Below are 27,800 nucleotides of genomic sequence, written 5' to 3'. Positions count from 1 at the left end.
GACTCAAGATAATTCAGATATGCTCTTCTTCAAAATCTTCAAGAAAGTAAGTCGTGTTATGAAAACCTTTCTCATAAACCCTAATATATTCTATTTGAATTTTCCCGTTTTCATCATAAAGGGATTTCAACTAAGAATATATTGACAGTGATCCTAAGTCTTCAATTTTGTAGTCAATATAGCTGGACAAATCTCCTTTTACAACAACACCACTAGGAACTTGTGACAAAGCATTATAAGAGACAATCTAACTGCTTTGACAACTTCCATAGGTTTAGACGTGATCATCAATTTCCCTACTAACTTAGAAGATGATGCCATTCTAGATAAAATAGATTTAGAAGAAAGAATTTCAAGAAATACCTTATTTCACACACACTGCCTCAATTACTAGTTGAATGCCCAATCGCACACCAATTCTGTCTTCTCCAACCTTCAAATCAGCTTGAACACACAAATCACAATGCAACTTCGACTAATAATTAGCTAACAATCTCTCCTAAGCTCTGCAAGTGCTTAATAATCTTTCTTGAAAGTGTTAAGGTAAAAATAACAAAGTGAAAGCTCACTTTTATTCTTTTTACCAACTGCAATAAATGCTCACCCATTAGGGTTACAAACCCTAATTACACCACTCAAGGAAAAACCGGTTGATAACTAAATAACAAAAAGTTATCAAAATCTCATGCTTTCAAATTCTCTTACCACATATTCAATTCAAGGGGTCTGGAGGTGGATTTACCATTATGCTCCCCTTAGCCATATGAAAAGGCTTAATTCACTGGTGTAGGATTGTCTTCACTGGGTGAAGGAATAGTTTGTTCTCTAGGTGAATCACTCTTCTTCTTCCAAGTTAGATTCATTTCTTCTCTTGTTTCTTCAATATTGACCTTTTGTTTCCCTTTCTGATCTTTAGAAGTATTGACCGGTTTTCTCTTCCTGGATCTACAGAATTTTGCCATATGTCCTAGTTTATGACAATGATAGCAAGCCATACTAGTTGACCTCTAGGGTCTTGCATTACCTCTCCTAGTTCTTCTTCTGTAATTCATAGCCACATGACCAAAGTTGTTACAAATGGTGCATATGACATTTTTTAGCTTTTCCATCTCAAATGGGCTAAGCCAAATGTTGTCAGGTCTTTGCCAGTGCATGTTTCCCCAATTATCATAATTTCTCATCCAGTTGCCATTTGGTCTTGGATGCATGTGAGGCACAGGATTATTTTCTCCATATCTACATTCAACTGATCTATGTCCATTCATTTTACATGTAAAGCAATGAACTTCAAACTTCTTAGACACATACCTAGCATTAGAATTGTAGCTTGCATTTCCATTGGGTTTGTTCATACAAACATTTACAGTGTGACAAGGTTTAAGATAAACAAAGAGAATAGGTTTGAAAACCTTCTTACCAGTGAGATTTTTGGCCATATGAATGTTGCTCTTTGTATCGGAAGATTCTCCTTTATCAAATGTGCTAAAATCAAGTCCAGAGGTATCACCTTTCATTCTTTGTGATTGAATTTGTTCATCTAGCAAGGCAAAACTCTTGTTGAACTTTTCCAGTTTCTCATTAGCTTCGGTGAGCTGCCTAGTGAGTTCTTCATTATGTTTTGACAAATTCTCTCTCAGAGATGATGCTAGTTTAAGGTCTAGTTGTAAGTTTCCTTTTTCTTCTCTTTATGCATCCAAATGCTCATGCATAGTGACATTTTCCCACTTGATCTTGGAAATCTCTTGATCTCTTTCCTTGATAGGATCTCCAACTGTCCTTTTGGCTTCTAGTTCCTCACTCATGTAGATAGTTAAACTTTCTAACTCTCTCCTCAGATTTAGCTTCTCACCATTTAAATTTTCAACTTCCTCAACTAAAGCATCAATATTGGCCTCATCTGAAGAATTGTTATCAGATATCTCCAACAATTGTTTAGTTAGCTCTCTCCTTTTGACTTGTGAAGCTTTCAATTTGACCCGTAAGGTTTCAAGATCATTTCTACTAGCTTCAAGCTCTCTAGCCATCTCAAAGTAGCTCATGTCCCCCATGGTGGTTTCAAGGCTTCCTTCTAAGTGATTAGGCTTCAAAGAAGTTAGGCTCTAATACCAATTGATGGACTTGAAAAGTATTGAGATGGGGGGTGAATCAGTGACACCGAAAATAAAACTACTTCAAATACTGACTAGTAGATGAACAGAACAAATCTTTTAAACACAGTGCATGCAATCCAAAATGATATAACAACATCCATAATAAGTAAAAGATCCACCATAACACAAGTGTTTATATGTGGAAAACCCAAATAGGTAAAAACCATGTTGAGATGGAACTCTAAAGTTAACTATCTACATAAATAGATAACTAACTGGTTAAGGTCTACAAAGTGCTCTGCTAGGAGCGAATCTTGTTAGAGATCCCAAAGCTTGATTAAAAGCTATACCCTGTAAAAGGTAGTACCCTGTTAGGAGTAACCTTGGTAGAGGATTTTTGAATCCAAACTAATGGATCACCTTGTTAGAGCTTACCCGGTTAGGGGATTTTAATTTTGATGTAAATGTTAGAAGACAACAAGATTTGTTTGATCTATCTGAGTAGCACAATACTTGCTTGATCAGATCCTTATAAGCACATTCAACACTACTTTACCAACATAGCACTTTTGCCTTTATTTCTCCTTCGCTTCTCATCATCATACACAAATATGAAAAATAATTCATTGCGTTGTCAATATATAGATGTTAAGATTTTATGTTGGCCTTTAGAAATCATAACAAAATTTCCTAGGTGCTGTGTATCTAGTCAAGTGATCATAACTCATCACAAAAATACTGCCAAAAATAGTCGGTGGTGATAACTCATCGCACAATCTACATATACCAGTTGGAACACTTAATACCAGTTAGAGTTAAATCACTTGTCCTTGATTCTTCTTGAGACAATCTCCATTAGATCTTCATGTTGATGTTGAGACATGTATAACCAAGTGGTTATCTCCATGCATATACCAGTTGTCACCAAGTACCCATTAGAAATAAACCTTTATTATATCAGTTGTAGAATAAACAACTTGAAGTCATACCAGTAGACAATATAAACATATGTGTGTGTATGTGTTTCATCAATGACAACATAAGATGAATTAATTACAATCATCATCAAGCCAACATAATCAATGATGCTCTAATGGCTCTGATACCATGTGAGATTTTGCCAAGATCAAGAGCTCAATGAAAGTCCAAAATAGAGAGACAAAATAGAGGACAAGAATAAACTATATTCTCATCAATAGATAAAAAATATTATTAGTTATTTATACAATTTAGATGAGCCTTCTTATATAGGAAAGGCAATATGGATATGTGAGCACACAAGCATGACATGTGGCTCAATAAGAAATAAGGGTAGGTAGGAAATAGGTGTGGGTAGGTAGGAGAAACAATAAAATATTCCACATGAGGTGGATCACCCACTGAAGGTGGAATTATCACTCTACAATAAGTGGATATGATAGAGTAGTAACAATATCAACACCATAAAAGGTGGAAATTATCCTACACACACTATCCCAATGTGGCACAAACACCCAAGTGTCTCATACCCAAACTACTATGAAATGCATTTCTTAAGTAAACTTAGTATAGTGTAATAATATCCAAGATGAATAATTATTTACACCAACAGATAAGGTATGGGGTTTCTTTAAAGCTTTTTAGAAATCTATGAGGTCTAGAATAAGGATACCTGAGAAAATAGTAGAGAAATACTCTACCGACATTTGTTTCATGGTTAAGAAGGATATGACTCTCATGGAGGAAGTGAAGCCCCAAAAGATTTGGATAGAGGAAATGGGATATGAGGTGGATGCATTAATTCTTGATGCATATGCTAAAATTCTACTTGATGCAGATAAATATGAAGCAAAAAAACCTTGTGGAACAACACAACAAAAGACTCTTGAGGTTGAAATAGAGTTCAACCAGAGGAAGAGGGAAAAACAAGAAGGTAAGGCAAGCAAGTTTGTACAAGAAGTTTCTAAAGACATTAAGGAACTCATTGATGTTGTCTCGAGGAAAGGAAGGAAGAGGAAGGATACGGTAGTTCACATTGAACTGGTAGTTCACATTGAACTTGTGGCTACTGAATCTGAATCTAAAGACAACACACTATTAGCTTTCAAAAGGGTTATGAGGAAGAAACCAGAAGAACCTAAAATGGAAGCAAAGAAAAACCAGTTAGGAAGGTTACCATTAAATTAGCAACATAGAAGTAGACACCCAAGGCTACACCATCATCTGCATCTGGTACTGCTAGAAGAAGGAAGAGTAGTGACACTGATTTGGCACTAAAGACTGGTAATGTAACAACTATTTTGCCTAAGACTTGTGCTGAAATTATTGATGAAATTACTAAGGATGGGATGCTAAATAATGTCAAGTCTTATTATGACACATTTAAAGATGATGAACAGAGAGAGGTAGAGGAAGCAATTCTTCTATATTTATACATCTATATGAAAACACTTATTGAAATACAAAATCAAATAGCGGTAGAGCTATACAACATGTTAGATGCTAGAAGGTTATCTGCAATGTAAGAAGACAAACATATTAAGATGCAATAACTTTTATCTATATGTGTTGCTATAACTCTAGATGAGATGGAGAAGACAATTGAGGCTGCAGATAGAAAGATTTTTAACATCAAACATAGAATAACTAGCCTAATGTTAGAAAGGATGAATGAGATAATAAAAGAAACATAGAAGGGTTGATTACATTTTTTGGGAGAGCATAGAGGATTCTTCACTTCACCAGAGACAAAAACAAACACTGTAGTTACACCGGTTGAAGGGAAAGGTAAAGGAATTATGAGTACTCCACCCACAGTTTTGAAGAACATCAAGATAGTGGATATTGAGCCACTGCCTATCACAAATGTACACACATATTGAGACACCTACTATTATAGAGAACATTGTATTAGACACTAACATTGAGGACACTTGTCCTTGGGAGAGGAGTCGATAGTTATGTAGACTGCACCAAGTGATGAAGCCACCAATGCAAGTGAGGAGGTGTTAAAAGATAAATCACTAGAGAGAACAGGGGAATCCAGTAGGGAACCAGTTGCTGGCACATTATTATTGGCAATTGACACTTCTCTAGTAGAAAAGAAAAACATCATGGAGATGAGTCCCACAAAACTAATGGCGATGGCTACTCAAAAATTAATAAAGGAAGGAACCATAGATAAGGAGATTATTGATCAATCCATAACTGTTTTGCACAGATTGGTCCCAGAATGTAAGATTGAGAATAAAGTGAGCCCTTCCGAAAAGCTTAAGGAAATAACAGAGCACATTTCTAAATATTTTCAATCATTACAATAGATCTCTAACCAACAAGCACTTGAGAGGTTCACTTTGGCTAAGAGAGCCACTTTTGATCAGATTATTGAGACAAAGAAGAAAAAGATTGAGGAGAAACTAGTTTCGAGAGAAAATTGTTTGAAACAAGGTACTAAGATATATAGGGTATGTTGCAATATGGACATTCTTATAGAAAAAGTAGATGAAAAGATAAAAGAAGTACAAGACAAAATTGGTAGTATTGCTAACTCTTTTGATGGACTAGTTTCACTGACCACATCTATTGAAGGAGAAATTTTAATTTTGGAGAACCAGATTTCTATTCTTAAAAAGGAAAGAGATAAGATCATTCAGAGACCCAGAAGTCTCAAAGGTTTGGTGAGTCCAAGATTGGATTCACTTGGTGTAGATAAGAGGGAATGCATAGATATGCTTGGTAAGCCCACACCGGAAAAAGTCATTGAGAAGGAATCACTTGCATATTTATTGAGTGGACTTGTATCTATCTCCGTCACATTCAAAACCAACTGGGATACTTATATAAAGTTATTGGAGAAAGCTTACCCAAAAATCTTGAAATTGGTCAAGCTCCTATAAGACATTTTTGGAGGTATTTAATGTACAATTATTATTCTTTGACATCCTTTTTACAATTTTTGGGCATTGATATCAAAGGGGGATTAGTATTCAGGTGAAAAAATATGAAGAGTTGCATACATTAGGGGGAGTTACAAAGTTTTTAGAATTTTGGAGTATTGGAGCATTTTGCATATTCAGCTCAGGGGGAGCAGGAAGGATGAAACTGATAGTTGAAACCATGACCATTTTTCACATGAGTATTGCCATCAATGCCAAAGGGGGAGATTGTTGGAAATTGACACTCTATTGGTTAGGTTTCATTATGTTGTCATTCATGGCAACATGATTTTGGGTTTCAGCTTCATATGGTATACCGACAAGAACTTCATAGACTCTACACAAGCACCGACTTTGACACGTCAAAAGATTTCCTAAGTAACTAGAAATATAGCCCGACATGGTATAGTAAAGGTCATCGGTATTGGAGGCTGACACTTCTTAGATCCGGCATTGACAACTTGTTTTAATGCTTATTCATTTATGTTATATGGCTGACATGTAAATACAATATTGTATATATCCTTGTAAGCTGACATAAGGCATAAATTTGTATAGGTTATATAGGGGAGATTGATTAGATCATTTTGTAATATGATTAGATAAATGGATAAGATTATGGATGTAATGTAATGCAAAATATATCAAAGAGACTATGTATGTGAGGAATTCATTGTAAAGAGTTATTCTGGTACTAAGGTTTAGGGTTTTAACTGAAATAGATAGAGCTTAAACCGGAACTCTATTCTAGCATAGGAGATGCTATGTTAAGAAGTTCACACTTCTCCAAATTGTTTTCTGTAATGTTATGTAGTCAGTGAGGCTCCTTTTGTGATGAAAAATGTGCTCTAGGTTGTAAGCCTTCCTACAAGTGTAGGTCCATCATATATTGTAATATCTCTTCATATGGCTAGTGAATTGATATTGTGGGTCACAAATCCCACTATGGTTTTTCCTCATTGAGGTTTTCCACATATAAATCTATGTGTTATGTTTCTAATTTATGTGTTTGGCTTACTGGTTACATTACTTCTTTTAGTTCTGTTTATACTGGTATACAGATTGGTGTATGTATGTTTTATTAAGATTAAAATCTTCTATTCCGATATAACATTGATTTACCCCCCTATCAGTGTTATTAATTTCTAACAACTAATATTGAGGATAAATGTCCTCCAGATATAGATGTATAGGTTGAGGTTACTGTTCGTATAGAGGAACCAATAGTTACACCAACTGCACCAAGTGGTGAAGCCACCGATGCAAGTGAAGAGGTTATAAAACATCAGAGGAGAAAACACAGGAATCCAACAGAGAATAGAGTGCTGGTCCATCATTATTGTCAATTGACACTTCTTATGTAGAAAAGAAAACTATCACAAAAATGAGTCCCACTGAACTGATGATGATGGCTACACAAAAACTGATGAAGGAGGGATCCACAGACAAAGGGATTATAGATAAATCAATCATTATTCTACACAGTGTTGTTCACCAAAAGTGATAACCCAAGACACCTGCAAATCTATCTATGAGATAGCCGATCTCAATCAATGAAACACCTCAGGGCTTGGACAACATAACATAGGATCCTAATGATCCTAATGCACTTCAGGTTCTGCTAGACGTTGGGGGGGACACCCTTTTGATGCATTGAATACAACAATCACAAACATAAGACTGCATCAACAATGAGCAGACAAACCATTCCATAAGCTCACCAAATTAGGAACACACTACAAATTGGCTAGATCTGTATAGATCATAAATGAAAACAGAGCTTGGAATGAGAAGAACACACCCCTAAACATAAAGGGAAATAGATTTATCTTTTAAATTGTTTGATCTGAAAGACATCCCCAAACTTGTAAGACCAGTGCCTTATCCAAGGGCAACAAAGTCACACATCAAACTATAAATGAAACCTTATACTGCAAATCCATCTTCATTATTAAATATTCATGCATTTAATGCCTTGCATAAATGCATTACTCATCTCACTCATAGAAAATATCAAATCGAGACACTATATTCCATTATTCATGATTTATTACAGAATTTAAATTCTTCCTTGAAGAATCCCTGCAAACAATCACAATTACCTCCTTGAGATAACAAATCTCACCCTCCTTGAGGATCTGATCTGAATATAATGAAAATACAAATCCAGAGACAACTTCTGTGTGAATTTGTGCATGCCTTACATACACAAGAACCTGCAGCTAAGAACACCTATAGCAAAGAATCGAACTCCATTACTGAAGGAAAAGCCTTGCCCTATACAATCTTCAAGAATACTCAAAATTGGAAGCCATGAAAAAATGGAGCCATTCTCCAAATTTCTGGAACCCTTACAACTGAAAAGAATTGGGAATAAAAAGGGAGAGGGAACCAAATCAAATCTACAACTGAATTGCCAAGTGTCTCCTCTCTAACTAAATTTATTTCCCATGGATACTGCTTCAAAAATATCCCACATTTGTCAAACTTAACCTCATAATCGGATTCCTCACTCTGAGAGCTTTTCGAAAACATATAACACTTTATATTTTGGCCAAAATTTAGATCCTGGGTGAATTAATTCCCCAATGTGCTCAATCATTTAAATTTTTTGAAATTTAATATAGTTCAAACTATATCATTTACTCATTTTAATTTTGATTTTTTGCCTTTGATGTGCTCTAACGCCTTGCCACATGGTGGCCTCCGATTGGCTGATGGGGTCCACTGGGTGCCACCTGGGATGACACCTCATCACCGCCACATGTTTGCTTGCTCATCCGTCACTTGGCCGCCACGTGTACGCCACCTCAGTGCCACATCATTGCCATTGGACTGCCACCTGTGCACCAACCACTTGCTGGACCGCTGACTGTACCCGCCACCTGGATTTCGCAACTTCGTAGGGTTTAAACTACATGCATCTTCCCTTCGCGAAATAGCACGCACCGTCGATCCATCTTGAACTTGCTCACTCGTTAAACTAGCCTTCCTCTGCAAAATTTTGCTTGTCTACCTCAGGAAGCATGCCTACGTGGGGTCTACCTGGTTGCCGCTCACTCACCTCCTCTATCACCTCGAGATGCGTGCTCATGCGTGGGCCCACCTTGGGCACCCATAGGCACCATCCGTCAAAAGCCTTTATGGCTTAGACATATTACTACAGTGTCGATTTGCATATAAACATAAAAAATGTCCCTTTCCCAGTCAATGTGGGATAAAGCTATTTGCCTATAGCTGCACTTTGGAGCTTCTCTCTGAGTTTTAATGGTGATTTCTTTGCATTTGCTTGGAATTCGATGGCCTTTTCTTCATACCAAACTCAAAGAGACTACTACCAGGGTCGAATTTGTATTTTCCATATACATTAATTTGCTTTAAACTTCTTTCCCCATCCACCATGTCATGGAGAAGGCTGCCCTATGCATTTGTTTAAAAGTTTTTCATGCTATTTAACTCACACAGAGGGATAGCCATGCAGGGATGAAGGAGGAAGACTCTTCTTCAAAAGAAAATGCCATCTGCCACATTTTTACATAGGGGAGGAGATGGCTTGACAACAGCCAATAGCATTTTCATTTTTTTATTAAAAAAAACTTCTGCTGCCATAGCCACGTTGGATTTGCTGTGATTTTAAATGCCTTCTTCAGTGCTTCATAGTTCATGCACCACGCACAGGGAGAGGAGGATTTTGGCTGCGTCTTATGGTAGCTAATGCATTTGTTTAAATGTTTTAGTTTGCTGTTGTAGCTACTACCAAAGGAAGAAATGGGTGTTGGCATGATTGCTTCAGCATGCCACTTTCCATAAGTTGCACATTGAATGTGGTCTCAAACAACCACTTGCATTTGCTTGGAATTTCACCATTGTGCTACTGTATATGAGAGGAAGGAATGGCAATTTTCATTTGCCAGAAAGTTCATGATGCCCTCTTTCAACTTCTGTGCTGCCATTGGAGGGAAGACATTGTAATTTAATTGCATTTACTATTCACTATGCTGCCCATTTACCACTTTGTTGAAGGTTCTAACCCATCAATTTGATTTTCTGAGAGTTTTTTAATGGCTGCCTAAATCAGTCCATGCATTATTGGGCAATATGGCATCTCATTGGAAAAATGGCCAACAACATCTAGTTCATCAAACACTTTTTTTTTTAAATGGCTTATACATTTTCATTTCAAATATATATCCATCAATCCATAAACAACAAGTACACTGAAGTCGCCTCTCCCCATCCTACTGGTGAATTACAGTTGAGCTGACATTGATATACATTACTTTGAATTAAGACCACTTCGCCATGAAATTAATGCACGGGCATGAGCCAGGTCGGGCCCCAAAGTGGGTCCGACTAAAAAAAATTTCGTTTTCATGCAACTAACCCTTGGAATGTTTCACGGACCTCAAACACACCTCTGGAAATGATCGACATCATTTTTGGATCATTAATCCGCATTTTACAACCTTCAGGCAATTACGCCACAATTTTCGCATTTAATCACGAAGACGTAATTTTCAATGTGGTCAAAACACCTTTCTGGAGCTCGCCGTCTGACAAGCGTGTACTCTGATATACAAGGATGAATTATACCAAATGGTTTCTCAAGACAAGTCCCGAGTGAAGAGATATTAATTTTCAAAAATGCCCAACTGGCTTTGTCGACACTACGGACTTGATGAAGTCAATGTTCTGGCAACACATGATGCCTTTCTTAAAAATACCAAACGACCTCCGTAGGCCCTCAAATATGGAACACAGGTACCTTTAAGTACATACTAAAAATTTGGATTCTTAGTTTGATCACCAAACTGACAGGATGCAAACGACACAATCACAAAAATGGCTACATTAACTGATATAGCATTGAAAGTACGGATAATTGAATTTGATGGTAAAATGAGCTCTTTTGAAAACTGATCAAACGGATTGATAAAGGCTTGAAATTTGAAACGTAGCTCATCATTTATACCAACATCAGCCCAGAACAAACATTCTGACATGACGCTTACTGAGACAACTTTTACACTTGTGCGAAACAGGGACTAGTCAAACTACACAAACTACAAACGGATTTGGCTTTGAAAACTGAGCAAATGGATTCGTTAGGACTTGAAATTTTGCAGACTGACTCACATTTATGCATACAATTGAATCCATTTTGAATTTCTCCATGATGATCAATAGGGAAAAAGATGTAATCGCTCAAAGTAGGCTACTCAATAAAATACTACATTTGTGCCTAAAATGCACTTCCAACTCACCCCTCAAACTGGGTACCTCATAAACTTATCCAAATTGAATTCTGAAAGTTGCACATCACTGAATAGGCCAAATCAAAGGTGTGGGACATGAATCCTGAGCCTTACCCTTTGAAAATCAACTGGCTCCATTTTACCCCCTTGCTAACTAGGCCGTTCAAACTGACTCATTCAGATCATTTGGAAATGCAGGGCAAAATTTTGAAATGGGCCTATATACTTGACTCAGTTTTAAATACTCCCAATAGTGGCTCTGACTAGGGATGGTTGATTGCAAGATCAACACAAGAATCCAAATATCTTTGGTTAAGCAGACCACCCAAAAGATGGGTCATTCTTCTCTCAATTCTTCTCTTCTCAAAACAAGGCTTCCTTATTCTACCCAAATAGTAGGGCACTTTATTGTAAACCACACAACAGAAAGCAAAGCAACTGTACAAAATATACAATTTATAAATGGCCCCGGGCCATCAAAACTGAAATCAATTCTTACCTCTATCAAAAACATGATTCTCTTTCCCACAAACCGGAGGTAAGTTGAGATCATCATTCCAATCTACCTGATCAAAAACACTTCCACTTCTAATTAGCTAGTCACATAAAACATAATCATCAACATGTTTATAATCATGATATCTCTGAAAATCAAACACATGCTGAAAGGACTGATCACTAGGTGACATAAGAGTGTCATACTCTTTACCATTCTTTCCCAGCTGAAATGAAAAGTAGTCTAACTCATTCTGAAAGTTGAAAACATCAGGCGCATCTATATTACTAGTTTTCTCAAATGATGAACACTCCTCCACAATGATGGCTTGCAAACTAGAGAGGAAAACTTCCTCATAACATGACTGCACTTCCACTTGCTGATCACATTTTCTATCAGCATTTTGCACACATGAAAATACATGATTTTTACTTGCCAATGGTTCATTTCCTCCTTGTAAATCTGAGAAAAACACCCTAGATCTGTCATGTCTTCTAAAAGGTAGATCCTCATAATGCATATCAAAGCTAGAATTCATATCAACATATGAACCTTCATTATCATACTTATCAACCATATATGCATTATCATTTTGTCTATCAAACATAGGAAGAGAATCAACATCATATGTATCATTTTTTACACCCTTAAAAACATCATCAGAATCAAAACATATATTGAGTGGGTATGAAAGATTGGGCACATTTTGAATCCACATCTCTGAAAATCAGTAGCTAGGAGTTTTGAAATTTGCTCACTACATAGTGAACCTCCTTCTTCATTTTCATTTTCCTTGGCTTCATCCTTTGAGCTGTAAACATTGTCCCAATCTGATAAAAGTATTGGATCTACAGTGCTCATGTCTCTATGCACATTTATTTCATCATCACAACAACTTGCATATGCATCATATCCTTTATCACGCTGCCCATAATGTGTTGATACATGTTGCAACATAGTTGCATAACTGGGGTTTCAAACATCTTGTCGATTAAAATCAACAACAAGGTGATCTACATCATTAGCATCTGAAACCTCAACGGGCTCATAATTAGTTGAACAATCACTGTTCCCACAAATTTCTTCTTGCTCTGAATACACATCTAAACTGTCACACTGAGAATAATCACGTTCAACATCGTAGGAGGTACATCCACTCAGGGGCTCATCTCCTTCATTATTTTTAATCTTGTGTATATTTTCAGATTGGTTACTTTCAATCATATCTATCCATTTTTTAATAGCTTCAACACATTCTTCTCTGAAGGTAGTAGACCAATTAACCGAGGTAGGCTCATAAAGCTCTAAGAATATCTCAATTAAAATAGACTCAAGGGGTCTATTATCAGTTGAAAGCTCATTCAATGCAGCTAAGAATCTTTCATAGAAGACATATGATGATTCTCCTTTACTTCTTAGCCCTACTTTCCCTTTTAACAACCAGACAAATCTGTCTTGGATCATTTGAAGACATTTTTCAATTTATATATTGATCTCTTTCAAATTTGACAAAGGATTCACGGATCTAGGAACTGCATCTGGATCCATCAGGTTTTATAACAGTCACTGAACCATTATCATAACCATGCACCTTACTATTTTTTTTTAATCTTTTCAAAAACCTTGTAGTCACTAATTTTAGAACTACATACTTCTTTGATCATTTAACTGAAATTTGTTTCAAAAACATGAAGTATGCATACTACAAATTTCTTTTCCTTTCTATGGTGACTGATTCACCTTATAAGGAACATATAATTTCATAGATACTTTGAGGAATACCTGGTAAAATCAATGATGCTGCTGTCCACTTCACTTCTAACTGGAAATTTGAAGAAATCCTCCAAATCTCAGGTTCGTTCTTACAGAGTCACCACCTCCTTGAAGAGGAATAAATTTTAAACTACTGATCTTCACTCTGAAACACTTTCAGATTTCTGGGTCTCACCACACACAACAGAGTCACATAATACTTTCAAATTTCAAAGCAACAAGACTTTCCAGGATACACATTTCCAAATCTGAAAATGACTTTCAGATCTGTACACTTCTAAGGCTCTTCCCCAAATGAATTTTGGCTAGACTCATGGGATTCGATTCAACATGAATTATTACAACACTTCCCCAGCAAAGTTGCCATTTTTGTTGTTCACCAAAAGTGATAACCCAAGACACCTGCAAATCTATCTATGAGATAGCCGATCTCAATCAATGAAACACCTCAGGGCTTGGACAACATAACATAGGATCCTAATGATCCTCCTACACTTCAGGTTCTGCTAGACCTAGGGGGTACACCCTTTTGATGCATTGAATACAACAATCACAAACATAAGACTGCATCAACAATGAGCAGACAAACCATTCCATAAGCTCACCAAATTAGGAACACACTACAGATTGGCTAGCTCTGTATAAATCATAAATGAAAACAGAGCTTGGAATGAGAAGAACACACCCCTAAACATAAAGGGAAATAGATTTATCTTTTAAATTGTTTGATCTGAAAGACATCCCCAAACTTGTAAGATCAGTGCCTTATCCAAGGGCAACAGAGTCACACATCAAACTATAAATGAAACCTTATACTACAAATCCATCTTCATTATTAAATATTCATGCATTTAATGCCTTGCATAAATGCATTACTCAGCTCACTCATAGAAAATATCAAATCCAGACACTATATTCCATTATTCATGATTTATTACAGAATTTAAATTCTTCCTTGAAGAATCCCTGCAAACAATCACAATTACCTCCTTGAGATAACAAATCGCACCCTCCTTGAGGATCTGATCTGAATATAATGAAAATACAAATCCAGAGACAACTTCTGTGTGAATTTGTGCATGCCTTACATACACAAGAACCTGCAGCTAAGAACACCTATAGCAAAGAATCAAACTCCATTACTGAAGGAAAAGCCTTGCCCTGTACAATCTTCAAGAATACTCAAAATTGGAAGCCATGAAAAAATGGAGCCATTCTCCAAATTTCTGGAACCCTTACAACTGAAAAGAATTGGGAATAAAAAGGGAGAGGGAACCAAATCAAATCTGCAACTGAATTGCCAAGTGTCTCCTCTCTAACTGATTTTTGTTCCCATGGATACTACTTCCAAAATATCCCACATTTTTCAAAATTAACCTCATAATCGGATTCCTCACTCTAAGAGCTTTTCGAAAACATATAACACTTTATATTTTGGCCAAAATTTAGATCCTGGGCGAATTAATTCCCCAATGTGCTCAATCATTTAAATTTTTCGAAATTTAATATAGTTCAAACTATATCATTTACTCATTTTAATTTTGATTTTTTGCCTTTGATGTGCTCTGACGCCTTGCCACGTGGTGGCCTTCGATTGGCTGATGGGGTCCACTAGGTGCCACCTGGGACAACACCTCATCACCGCCACATGTTCGCTTGCTCATTCATCACTTGGCCGCCACGTGTACGCCACCTCAGTGCCACATCATCACCACTGGACTGCCACCTGTGCACCAACCGCCTACTGGACCGCTGACTGTACCCACCTTGTGGGCGAATTAATTCCCCAATGTGCTCAATCATTTAAATTTTTTGAAATTTAATATAGTTCAAACTATATCATTTACTCATTTTAATTTTGATTTTTTGCCTTTGATGTGCTCTGACGCCTTGCCACGTGGTGGCCTCCGATTGGCTGATGGGGTCCACTGGGTGCCACCTGGGATGACACCTCATCACCGCCACATGTTCGTTTGCTCATCCGTCACTTGGCCGCCACGTGTACGCCACCTCAGTGCCACATCATCGCCATTGGACTGCCACCTGTGCACCAACCACTTGCTGGACCGCTGACTGTACCCGCCACCTGGATTTCGCAACTTTGCAGGGTTTAAACTACGTGCATCTTCGCTTCACAAAATAGTGCACACCGTCGATGCATCTCGAACTTGCTCACTCGTTAAGCCGGCCTTCCTCTGCAAAATTTTGCCTATCTACCTCGAGAAGCGTGCCTATGTGCGGTCTACCTGGTCACTGCTCACTCACCTCCTCTATCACCTCGAGATGCATGCTCATGCCTGGGCCCACCTTGGGCACCCATAGGCACCATCCGTCAAAAGCCTTTATGGCTTAGACATATTACTACAGTGTCGATTTGCATATAAACATAAAAAATGTCCCTTTCCCAGTCAATGTGGGATAAAGCTATTTGCCTATAGTTGCACTTTGGAGCTTCTCTCTGAGTTTTAATGGTGATTTCTTTGCATTTGCTTGGAATTTGATGGCCTTTGCTTCATACCAAACACAAAGAGACTGCTACCAGGGTCGAATTTGTATTTTCCATATACATTAATTTGCTTTAAACTTCTTTCCCCATCCACCACGTCATGGAGAAGGCTGCCCTATGCATTTGTTTAATAGTTTTTCATGCTGTTTAACTCACACAGAGGGATAGCCATGCAAGGATGAAGGAGGAAGACTCTTCTTCAAAATAAAATGCCATCTGCCACGTTTTTACATAGGGGAGGAGATGGCTTTACAGCAGCCAATAGCATTTTCATTTTTATATAAAAAAAAACTTCTGCTGCCATAGCCACGTTGGATTTGCTGTGATTTTAAATGCCTTCTTCAGTGCTTCACAGTTCATGCACCATGCACAGGGAGAGGAGGATTTTTTCTGGGTCTTATGGTAGCCAATGCATTTGTTTAAATGGTTTAGTTTGCTGCTGTAGCTGCTACCAAAGGGAGAAATGGGTGTTGGCATGATTGCTTCAGCATGCCACTTTCCATAAGTTGCACATTGAATGTGGTCTCAAACAACCACTTGCATTTGCTTGGAATTTCACCATGGGGCTACTGTATATGAGAGGAACGAATGACAATTTTCATTTGCCAGAAAGTTCATGATGCCCTCTTTCAACTTCTATGCTGCCATTGGAGGGAAGACATTGCAATTTAATTGCATTTACTATTCACTATGCTGCCCATTTACCACTTTGTTGAAGGTTCTAATCCATCAATTGGATTTGCTGAGAGTTTTTTAATGGCTGCCTAAATCAGTCCATGCATTATTGGGCAATATGGCATCTCATATTAATTTTCAAAAATGCCCAACTGGCTTTGTCGACACTGCGGACCTGATGAAGTCAATGTTCTGGCAACACATGATGCCTTTCTTAAAAATACCAAATGGCCTCCGTAGGCCCTCAAATTTGGAACACAGGTACCTTTAAGTACATACTAAAACTTTGGATTCTTAGTTTGATCACCAGATTGATAGGATGCAAATGGCACGCTCACAAAAATGGCTACATTAACTGATATAGCACTGAAAGTACAGAGAACTAAATTCGATAGTAAAATGAGCTCTTTTGAAAACCGATCAAACGGATTGATAAAGGCTTGAAATTTGAAACGTAGCTCATCATTTATACCAACATCAGCCCAGAACAAACATTCTGACATGACGCTTACTGAGACAACTTTTACACTTGTGCGAAACAGGGACTAGTCAAACCACACAAACTACAAACGGATTTGGCTTTGAAAACTGAGCAAATGGATTCGTTAGGACTTGAAATTTTGTAGACTGACTCACATTTATGCATATGATTGAATCCATTTTGAATTTCTCCATGATGATCAACAGCGCAAAATATGTAATTGCTCAAAGTAGGCTACTCAATAAAATACTACATTTGTGCCTAAAATGCACTTCCAGCTCACCCCTCAAACTGGGTACCTCATAAACTTATCCAAATTGAATTCTAAAAGTTGCACATCACTAAATAGGCCAAATGAAAGGTGTGGGACATGAATCCTTAGCCTTACCCTTTGAAAATCAACTAGCTCCATTTTACCCCCTTGCTAACTAGGTCGTTCAAACTGACTCATTCAGATCATTTGGAAATGCAGGGCAAAATTTTGAAATGGGCCTATAAAATTGACTCAGTTTTAAATACTCCCAAAACACAGATTGGTACTAGAGTGTAAGATTGAAAATGAAGCGATCCCATGCCACAACCTTATGATAATCATTGGGCACATATCAAAAGACTTTCAATCCTTACAACAAATCTCAAACCGACAAGAACTAAAAAGATTTACTCAAGTTAAGATAGGTTCTTTTTATCAGATAATTGAGACAGAGAAGAAAAAGGTTGAGGAGAAACTAATCCTAATAAAAAATTCTTTGAAACAATGTACAAATATATATAGGGTATGTTGTAATACAAAAATACTTAACAAAAATGTAGATAAAAAGATAAAATAGATTCAAGAGAAATTTGCAAGTATTGCTAACTCTTTTTATGGATTAATTTCATTGACTACATCTGTGAGATTTTGCCAAGATCTAGAGGCAATGAAAAGCACAAATAAGAGACAAAAAATGTATGACGGGAATAAATTGTATTCTATCAAGATGAAAATACTAATCAACTGGATCATCCAACATTGTTACATACAATGTAGATGTGCCTACTTATATAGGCAAGGCTATATGGATATGTGAGCACACAAACATGACATGTGGCTCAATAAGAAACAAAGGTAGGTAGGAGAAACAATAAAATATTTCACATGAGGTGGATCACCCACTGAAGGTGGAATTATCACTCCACAATAAGTGGATATGATAAAGTAGGAACAAGATTACACCATAAAAGGTGGAAATTCTCCTACACACACTATCCCAATGTGGCACAAACACCCAAGTGTCTCATACCCAAACTACTATGAAATGCATTTCCCTAGTAAACATAAGGTGCAATAATATCCATGACGAATAATTATTTACACCAACACCCCCCCTTAAGTGCAACTTAGGGAAATGCACTTAAGTCTACAATGCAACTAAGCAATGCAAGATGGGTCCCAACTACTAGGCCATGTTAGGTACCCATGTACAAAAGAAAATGCATGCAAACCAATGCAATGAAATCTCTCACAAAGTTGGGAAAGAGAGAAAAACCCAATGGGAAATAACCCTCCGCCAAAAGAGAAATAAAAGCTATACAAGAGAACTCTCATATAAGTATGTGAGGAACAAAACCCCATGTGAGGAAAAAGTCCCCCCCATTTGAGAGAAGAAGAGAATCTAGGAAGCCCCCCCTAAATGTAGAATTTGCACCAATGATAGAAGCTCGATGATGTATGAAGAAACTTCTCCATGAATGTTGAACAACATTCCTCCCATTAGGAAGAAACAAAACCAAAGGTGTATCCATGAAGTCTCCCCAATCATTAAGGGAAGATGAATGAAAAACCTCATGATGAATGAAGTCTCTGAAAGTTGCTCAAGTGTCCCCATGTCGATGCTAAAAGGTACCCCCTCCAAAGGTGGTAAACTGCCCCACACTTCTAAAAAAAGCACTCCAAGATCTAGTGGAGATGAAAGTAGAACAAGTCTCAAAGACTCACATGTCTCCTCTAAACATAAAGAGACCTCCTCCAACTGTTGTCATAAGTATCCACAATCATGTCAACCTCAAAAGAATGATCATGTAGAGAATGAACAAGAGGTCCTGAGTATTCCTTCGCAATAGTCGAAGAAGGATCATCTTCATCAAAGAGAAGATGAATATAATCAATGATGTCTCCCAAATGTGCAATGTAGGATTCCACAAACAAACTTGTAATGTCTGTCAAGTACTCATCCCTTGAAACTGAAGCTGGAAGACATGAAAAATCCTGCTGCACTGAATCACATGAAGGCAAAACTATCACACTATCCACATCATCAGGGGAAATAGGTGATGTAATATCAATAGGAGATAAAATACAAGGCTCAAGAATGGGGTCACATGTGAGAATCTCCAAGTTCAAGTACCCAAAGTTCTCCTGAAAATCTGAATCATCACAAGAAGTATGATCATCATGTGTAGAAACATCATATGTGAAATTGTCATCATCAACAAAATAAAAAAATGAGTATAACCGAGATGCATGATCAACCACCCCAGTCGCAATGATAGCTCTAGTCTCCAAGTCTCTAATGAAAACTGACTTAGGTGTGAACTCCACAATTCTCTTAGTTGCGCCAAGTGTGATTTGATAGATAGAAAGGAGATTGTTTTTCAAATGGGGTACACACAACACATCATTGAAGGAATTATCCCCAATGTAAATAAATCCTTTCCCAATCACATCCATGTATGTATGATTTCTCATCAAAATCTATGGCATGGTGCAAGACTCAAATGTAGAGAATGTAGACTGTGAAGATGTCATATCATGAGAAGCCCCTAAATCTAGAAGCCATCTCCTTGAATCATGACTTGTAGTAGCACAAAGAGATTTTCCTTTTCTTGTCCCAAAAGAGTGAGACTTCTCACTTGTAGAATCCATGAATGCTTTCCCTTTTCCTTTTGATTGTGAGGAAGTGGAAGTTGATGAATCATCCTTCTTGTAGACATTAGGCAAATCAATGTTGTGCTTTTTGAGGATATGTGTGAGCTCATCAATCTTCTTAGAATAGCAATTATGCTTCTCATGGCCAAACTTTTTACAATAGGCACAAGTAGGTCTCTCCCTTAGGTGAATTGTTCCTCTTGGAAGAGGATGAATATCCTTGATGTGGAGAAGGTGGGTCTTTGTCCCTAGGCTTTGATTGCCATTTATTCTTGTTTGAGTTGTCCTTTCCTTGATTTCCTTTGTTCCCTTGATTTGCCACTAATTCTTGAGACTTTGAATCCTTAAGAATGCCCATTCTTATCAACTTAGTTTGTTCCATCACCAACATTTCAGCGAAAGCATCAAATGTAGGCATTATGTAGCTTGAACCCATTGTCATCTTATGGGTTTGGAAACTAGAAACAAATGTTGCATATTCTTGTGGAAGCTTGCCATCAAATTGAACATAAATTGAGTATCCTTCTTATCAATGCCACAATCCTTGAGTTGTGCCCTCAACTCTTTTACCTTAGTGACATAATCTTGTATAGTATCAACGTTCTTGGGATCTAAAATGGTGAGATCACTATCAATCTGATATCCTCTAATCTCATCAACTTGACCATACAAGTCTTGAAACTTTTGCTAAGCATCCTTGATTAGAGTACACTTCTCAATATGAAAAATGAGAGCCTTTGATACATACTTTCTTAGGGTACCAATTGCCATGATATTTTTAGGAAGCCAATCCAAGTGACCAATTGGATCAACCTTAGGATTAGCGAAAGCAACAATAGTTCCATCAATATAATGAATTGTTCATTTTTCCATAAGTTTACTCCATGCATTAATTTTCCAAGTAGCATAATTATGAGGAATTAAGAGAGGAAACTTAGAAGAACACATAGAAGCAAAAAGGAAAGAACACAAGAGGACAAAAGCACAAGGGACACCCCCCCCAAAAAAATTCACTCAATCAAAGTACCCCCAAAAAATGATGATTTTGGCACTTTATATGTAGTGCATGTACAATATGCCACTTGCAAACAATGGCAAGGTGGACTTCTAATTTCAATTTTACGACTTCCTCAAATAGGCTATAAGAGACTCCATCAAATACTACAAGTAATCTAAACTGAGATCCAAGCAAAATACAAGTACCAAATAGGCCAAAAATGATCAAATACTGAAAGTAAAATTTCTACTCAATATCACTACAAACTAATGGCCGATTATCAAAGTAGATGAAAAATAATGCACTTTAAAAAAAAATGGCACTTGAAAAGGAGTCCATATGAGCCTGAATGAAGCCTCCAAAGCAGGATTTCATGATTTCAGAAAACCTGGTATCCCAAAATCTAAAAAATCATTCAGAGTTGTACAAATCATGCAATTCTACCCTAAAACAAAAAAAAATTCTCAAAAAAAGGAGTCCGGGTAAGTGAGATATCACTATTTGAAACTTCAAACTTCAAATTTTTGTCGTAGCTTCTAACTTCAAATGCCTCTAGATTTGGCCTCTGAAGTCTAATTTGGATGAAAAAAAAGGCAAAACTGACTTTCTTTGACCTCTTCAATCCAATGGTGACCTTATATTTGACCCATCAAGCTTCAGTAATAACCTGCAATAGAAAGCTCCAAAATACACAACCCCAAATAACATCAAATTTCTCTCAATTGACAAACCAATGACACTCTAATGGCTCTGATACCATGTGATATTTTGCCAAGATATAGAGGCAATGGAAAGCACAAATAAGAGAGAACAAAATGTATGATAGGAATAAACTGTATTCTATCAAGATGAAAATACTGATCAACTGGATCATCAAGCATTATTACATACAATGTAGATGGGTCTACTTATATAGGCAAGGCTATGTGGATATGTGAGAACATAAACATGACATGTGGCTCAATAAGAAACAATGGTAGGTAGGAAATAGGTGTGGTAGGTAGGAGAAATAATAAAATATTCAACTGAGGTGGATCACCACCGAAGGTGGAATTATCACTCCACAGTAAGTGGATATGATAAAGTAGGAACAAGATCACACCAATAAAGGTGGAAATTCTTCTACACACACTATCCCAATGTGTCACAAACACCGAAGTGTCTCATACTCAAACTACTATGAAATGCATTTCCTAAGTAAACTTAAGTAAGGTGTAATAATATCCATGATGAATGATTATTTACACCAACAACATCAATTGATGGTCTAATTTTGACTTTGCAGAAATAATTTTCTGCTCTTGAAAAGGAAAGAGACAAAATAATTAGAAGAGCTAGACATTTGAGAGGCTTGGTGTGTCCCCGGTTGGATTCACTCTATGTACACAAGAAAGAATGCATGGATATGGTGGGAAAACTCACACCAATAGAGGTAAATGATAAAGAGTCTTTTCCATATTTATTGACTGGACTTGTATCTATTTCCCGCACATTCAAAACCGGCAAGGATACTTATGTGGAGTTACTGGAGAAAGCTTATCCAGGAATTTTGAAGTTGGTCAAGCTTCGGTAAGATATTTTTGGGGATATTCTTTGTATAGTTCTTATTCTTTGACATTCTTTTTAGAATTCCTAATGGAATTGATGTCAAAGGAGGAGTAGTATAGATGTGAAAAAGAATAAAAGAATTGCACACATTAGGGGGAGTTATAGAGTTATATAATTATTGGAGATATGAAATATTTTGCATATTCAGCTTAGGGGGAGTAGGGAGGGATGAAACCGGCAGATGAAACCTTGACCCATTTTTCACATGAGTGTTACCATCAATTCCAAAGGGGGAGATTTTTGGAAATTGACACTCTATTGGTTGGTTTCACTATTTTGTCATTGATGGCAACATGATTTTGTGTTCCAACTTCATGTTTTGATTCTATGGTATACCGACAGGCTATTCATAGATTCTACACTGGCACTACCACCGACACCAATAGGTCAAGAAGATTTCTTTGGTCACCGACAATGAAAGCCGATATGGTATAGTAAAAGCTATCGATATTGGAGGCCGACATATCTTGGATCTGGCATCAACAATTTGTTGTAATGTTCATACATTTATGTTATCTAGACGACATGTAATTTGATATTGTATATATCTTTGTAAGCTGACATGAGGCACCCAATTGTATAGGGTATATAGGTCAGTTAAGATTAGATCACTTTGACAAGATAGAAAAGGAGAGACATATATGGATATGTGAATGTAATATGAAGCGAAATTATCCAAAGGGATTATGTATGGGAGGAAAATATTGTAAGGGTTATTTCGTTAAGCGTTGCAGATTGAAACATAAAAAGCTTAAACCATAACTATATTCTAGCATAGATGATGCTATCTTAGCAGTTCACACTTCTTTAAATTGTAGTCTAGAATTTTATGTAGTTAGTGAGGCTCCTACTATGATTGAGTAGTGTGCTCTAGGCTGTAAGCCTTCTTGCAAGTGTAGGCCCCTCATATTTTGTAATATCTCTTCATATGGCCAATGGATTGATATTGTGGGTCACAAATCCCACCATGGTTTTTCCTCTTTGAGGTTTTCCACATATAAATCTGTGTTATGATTCTCATTTATATGTTTGTCTTATTGGTTGCTTTACTTCTTTCAATTATGTATATATCGGTATACTAGTTGGTGTATGAATGTGTTAATAAGGCTAAAATCTATTATTCTAGTATAATTCTGATTCACCCCTCCCCTCAGTGTTATTGGTTTCCAACACTATCAAATTGGTGTTATCTTGTCATTCGTCCTTCATAATAAGATTAAGTCACCCTAAATTTTTTTTATTCAAATCCTTATCTTTCTAGAAATTCCTTGGTTCAATCCTTAATCCATTTGTAAATTGTCTCTTAATCCATAATGCCAAGTTTTAATGATTTGTTTAAACCCCATTAACTCATTGAACTATTTTGAAGGGAGTTCATAATGTTCATTTAGGTTCCACAGGTTCTAAGGTGTCTAAAAGGTTTTCATGCTAATGTTCACTCAAGTGTTTTGCAACAATTATTTTTCATGGTTGCATATGATGTGTTATATCCTCTTTCTCCAGGCCGTGAACCCTTTGAACCTTGTTCATACAGTTCAGTGGTGTTCAACATGTTCAATGAAGTTCAAAAGATCAATGACACTTGACAGAGTTAATCCTTTCAAAGAGAATTTTCTTGGCGTAGTGTACACCTTTAACGACCCGAACTCTCGTAAAGTCAGTTCAAATTGTTCATGCATGTTCAAATTAGGTGGGTCCGATGGACTAAAGGACATGATGGTGCATTTATTGCTAAGTATGATGAAGATTGAACCATATCTTGGGTGACATCAACTGGTTGAGTTTTCAAGGCAAGTAATCATTTTTGGGAATGGGCGGTTACTCCAAAAATGCCACCATGCATTCAATGCACGTGTGTGATGTCCAATCCCAATGCTCAACACATTTGAGTTGATGATCAAAATTAATGCACTAAATAAGTTTGTATCACTTCTTTTTCTATAAGGTATGAAGTGATTGTTTTTTGAAACTTGTTATTCATTGTTGCGGAGTGTTTGATAGAAGGTTTGTTTGCTGGTAGTTGTCCAATTGGTCTCAACTATGAAGGTGAGTTTTGTTTTCTAACTCCTCTAGTGATTTTTAGCTACTTTTCTCTCTCGTAGTAAAATTTGTTGGGGAAAGTAAGGGTTGTTGTTTATGAATTATGAAGTCCACACTGCACCTTTTTGGGAATATTTTCAGTCTTGCATGCACAGAGCCCATAGTCAGTGATACAGACTTGAAGGGAGAAAATTTGGACGTTTTCAAGGAAAGGGTGTTTAAAGGAATTGACGGTTCATTCTGTGTAGAAATTCTAAGTAGTGGTTTCATAGAAGCGGCAGCTTCTCCCCTTGCTGTCCCTTTCCCAGAACTAGTTAGGGAGTGTATTGCGAGATATGATCCTATCTCTGAAACTATCAAAAGGGATAATGGTGAAACCCTCCTCGCAATTAACAGAGAAGTTATTTCCTCCATTTTCAAATTGCCTGATTATCAGTTCTCAAATTTTTCTCCCGCCCAATCAATCACCGAGTTCAATGTAGATAAAACTGGACACCGGAATAATATTGCAAAGTATTGGTTGAAGGTTCCTCAAAGGGGTGGCTCCTGATTACCTAAGTATCCTAATAGGAATCACATGCTTTGCCACATCCATGATGTCATGTTACTACTACACTGAGTTAGAGGTTTAGCTGAGGCCTACAATTTTAATGATTGGATTTACTCTTATGTACAGCTAGTGTTGGAAGGAAAGTAGTATCTCGACTGGGCATAACTTATTCCCGACTCCATGAGGGAACAGTTGAGCATGGTGAAGAAGTTCAAGCAAAATTTCTTTATGTCCTCATATTTGATGTATTGCTTGGCATGTGTTAAAGAGATAGTGGGAATGCCTAGGTAGCTTGTTGAGGGAGAGGTTTCTATGTATGACTTTTACCCCATGTTACAAAAAGATAATGCATTGCAAGATTTTAGGAGATTACATAATTCTTTCCTGGGAGATTTGTGTTATGAGTTAAAGAACATGAAAACCAAGAGGATGTCTGAAGATGCACGGGCATTAGTAAGGAGATATGGTAGTTTATTTGTTCAGTTTCCTCATTTTTGAGGAAGAGCCTTTCAAACTTCCTCATTTTTATTCGAATTGTTTTGTTCTTGCTGAAATCTGTAGGCAATTGGCTACCATAATTTAGGAAGGCTCAACCCAAAGATAAATGGGAGGATCATTTTCCTATTCAATTGGGTATTTTATCTTGCAGTTCAATGTAAGATGCTTTAAGCATTGGAGCCGACTTGAAGAACTTCAATTTTCCACTGTATCATGAAAGAAAGGGCTTTGACAATAAAGGTTTCTCACGGAGTCTTGGTTTGATGTTGCACCTCCAATCCCACACCTGGAGGACTTCTAGGAAGATTGCAATGATGAGCTTGAAGTGTTCAAAAGAGCAAACATGAGAATGGTTCTAGAGCAAGTAGTTTCACTATAGGTGAAACTTGATATAAGGGGAATCCAAGAGGATTATCTAGAGCTCTTTGAACCTGGATATCAAGACCAAGTTGAACCCGAAACATCTTGCATTAATTGGGATGTGGAAGAAGAGGATGACATACAACTTAAAACAAAGAGGGTCTTGGAAAGAACCTCAGAATGGGTTAACAAGAGAAGAGCAATGAGAAAAGGCATCAAGATTGGTCTTGCAAGAGATAGTGAGGTTGCTCTATGTTCCCCAAAACATTTTTCTAACCCCACTTCTATGCCTGTTCATGCAGGTAAAGATAAGAAGTCATCTCACACCAAGCACAAGCCTAATCTAGCTCTGGACTTTTCTGCTCCTCGATATATAAGGACACAGAGTGCTGCACAAAAGAAAATAGACCAAGTCAAAGACACAAAGGCAAAACTCAAAATCCTCGATACTCATATTTTTGAAGTTGAGGACCTTGACAACGACATTGTCAACACCATAGATTCTCATGCGGTCACTGTAGCCATGACATCACCACCTAAGGTGATTGGAGGAACAGCTAGTTCAAGTGCAACTCCTAAATGGCTAACCACTTCCGTAAGCAAGAAATGAAGTTTCATTCTAGTGATCATTCCGATTCAGGACATGGTGGTTAAATACATGGAGAAGGGTCCCAAACAAAAGAAGTTCAAAACAACTACTAGATTGGAAGCTGATGAAGAGACTAGGAAGTGGGTTGCCAAAATTTCTTCTTACAAACCCAAAGATGAGAATAAGAAGGTAAATGCAAAGGACTTTGAGATTACCAATGTGGAGCTCAGGAACATGAGTAGGGATTTGGATAATCACCTTTTCCAAGTATCAACTAAGAAGATGCTCACTAGGTTAGAAAAAGATGGGCAGGAGAGAGGAGAGTTGAAGTGGCATATCAAAATTCTTGCTCAATTCATTGATAGTATAGGCTGTTTTGGAGCACTTCCCGTATCACATGCTTTAGAAAGTTTTGACCCTACTATGCTAGAGAACAAGAAGCTGATGGGTCAAGTTCAGCAGGCCAAAAGCATCATGGGGGCTATGGAGAAATGGATTGAAGGAGTGATTAAAGATGGTGAAAAATTTATCACAAGCTCCAGGAAGTTATGCGACGAGATGCAAAGCCTCATTGCAGAGATTCAAAATCAGATTGTGCCATGGGAAAAAAAAAAGCATAAATGGGAAACTATCTTGCCCATGCTCACCAAGATAGAAGAGTATGGAGCCACCAAATTTTTAGCAAAAAACTCAATCAAGTTGGTAGATGAGTGCCAACTCTTCGTATTGAAGAAGACTATAATGTGGTGGGTACTCACATTCAAGTTTGTGATTTACGATGCCAGGGCTTCTGTTTATGAGCTTCAGGATCTTCAGTGTAGCTTAGTTAATGACAATAAAGTGATTAATCCAAACCATGATTGGCAACTGGGACTTTGTGGGCTAAACATGCAGGACGCAATAAAGGATTTTAGGCTACACATGGAGAAAGTTAAAGCCAAAGGCGACTTCACTCTCGAAGATATAACACAAGTCGCCCGAATTGAATCCATGACATTTATCGGTAACAATCAGTTACCTAAGCATGTCGAGAAAATGGTGAAGCACAAGTGGGACAAAG

This window comes from Cryptomeria japonica, chromosome 7 (genome assembly GCF_030272615.1).
Source record: "Cryptomeria japonica chromosome 7, Sugi_1.0, whole genome shotgun sequence".
Lineage (NCBI taxonomy): Eukaryota > Viridiplantae > Streptophyta > Pinopsida > Cupressales > Cupressaceae > Cryptomeria > Cryptomeria japonica.
Note: the sequence above shows the minus strand (reverse complement) of the source record.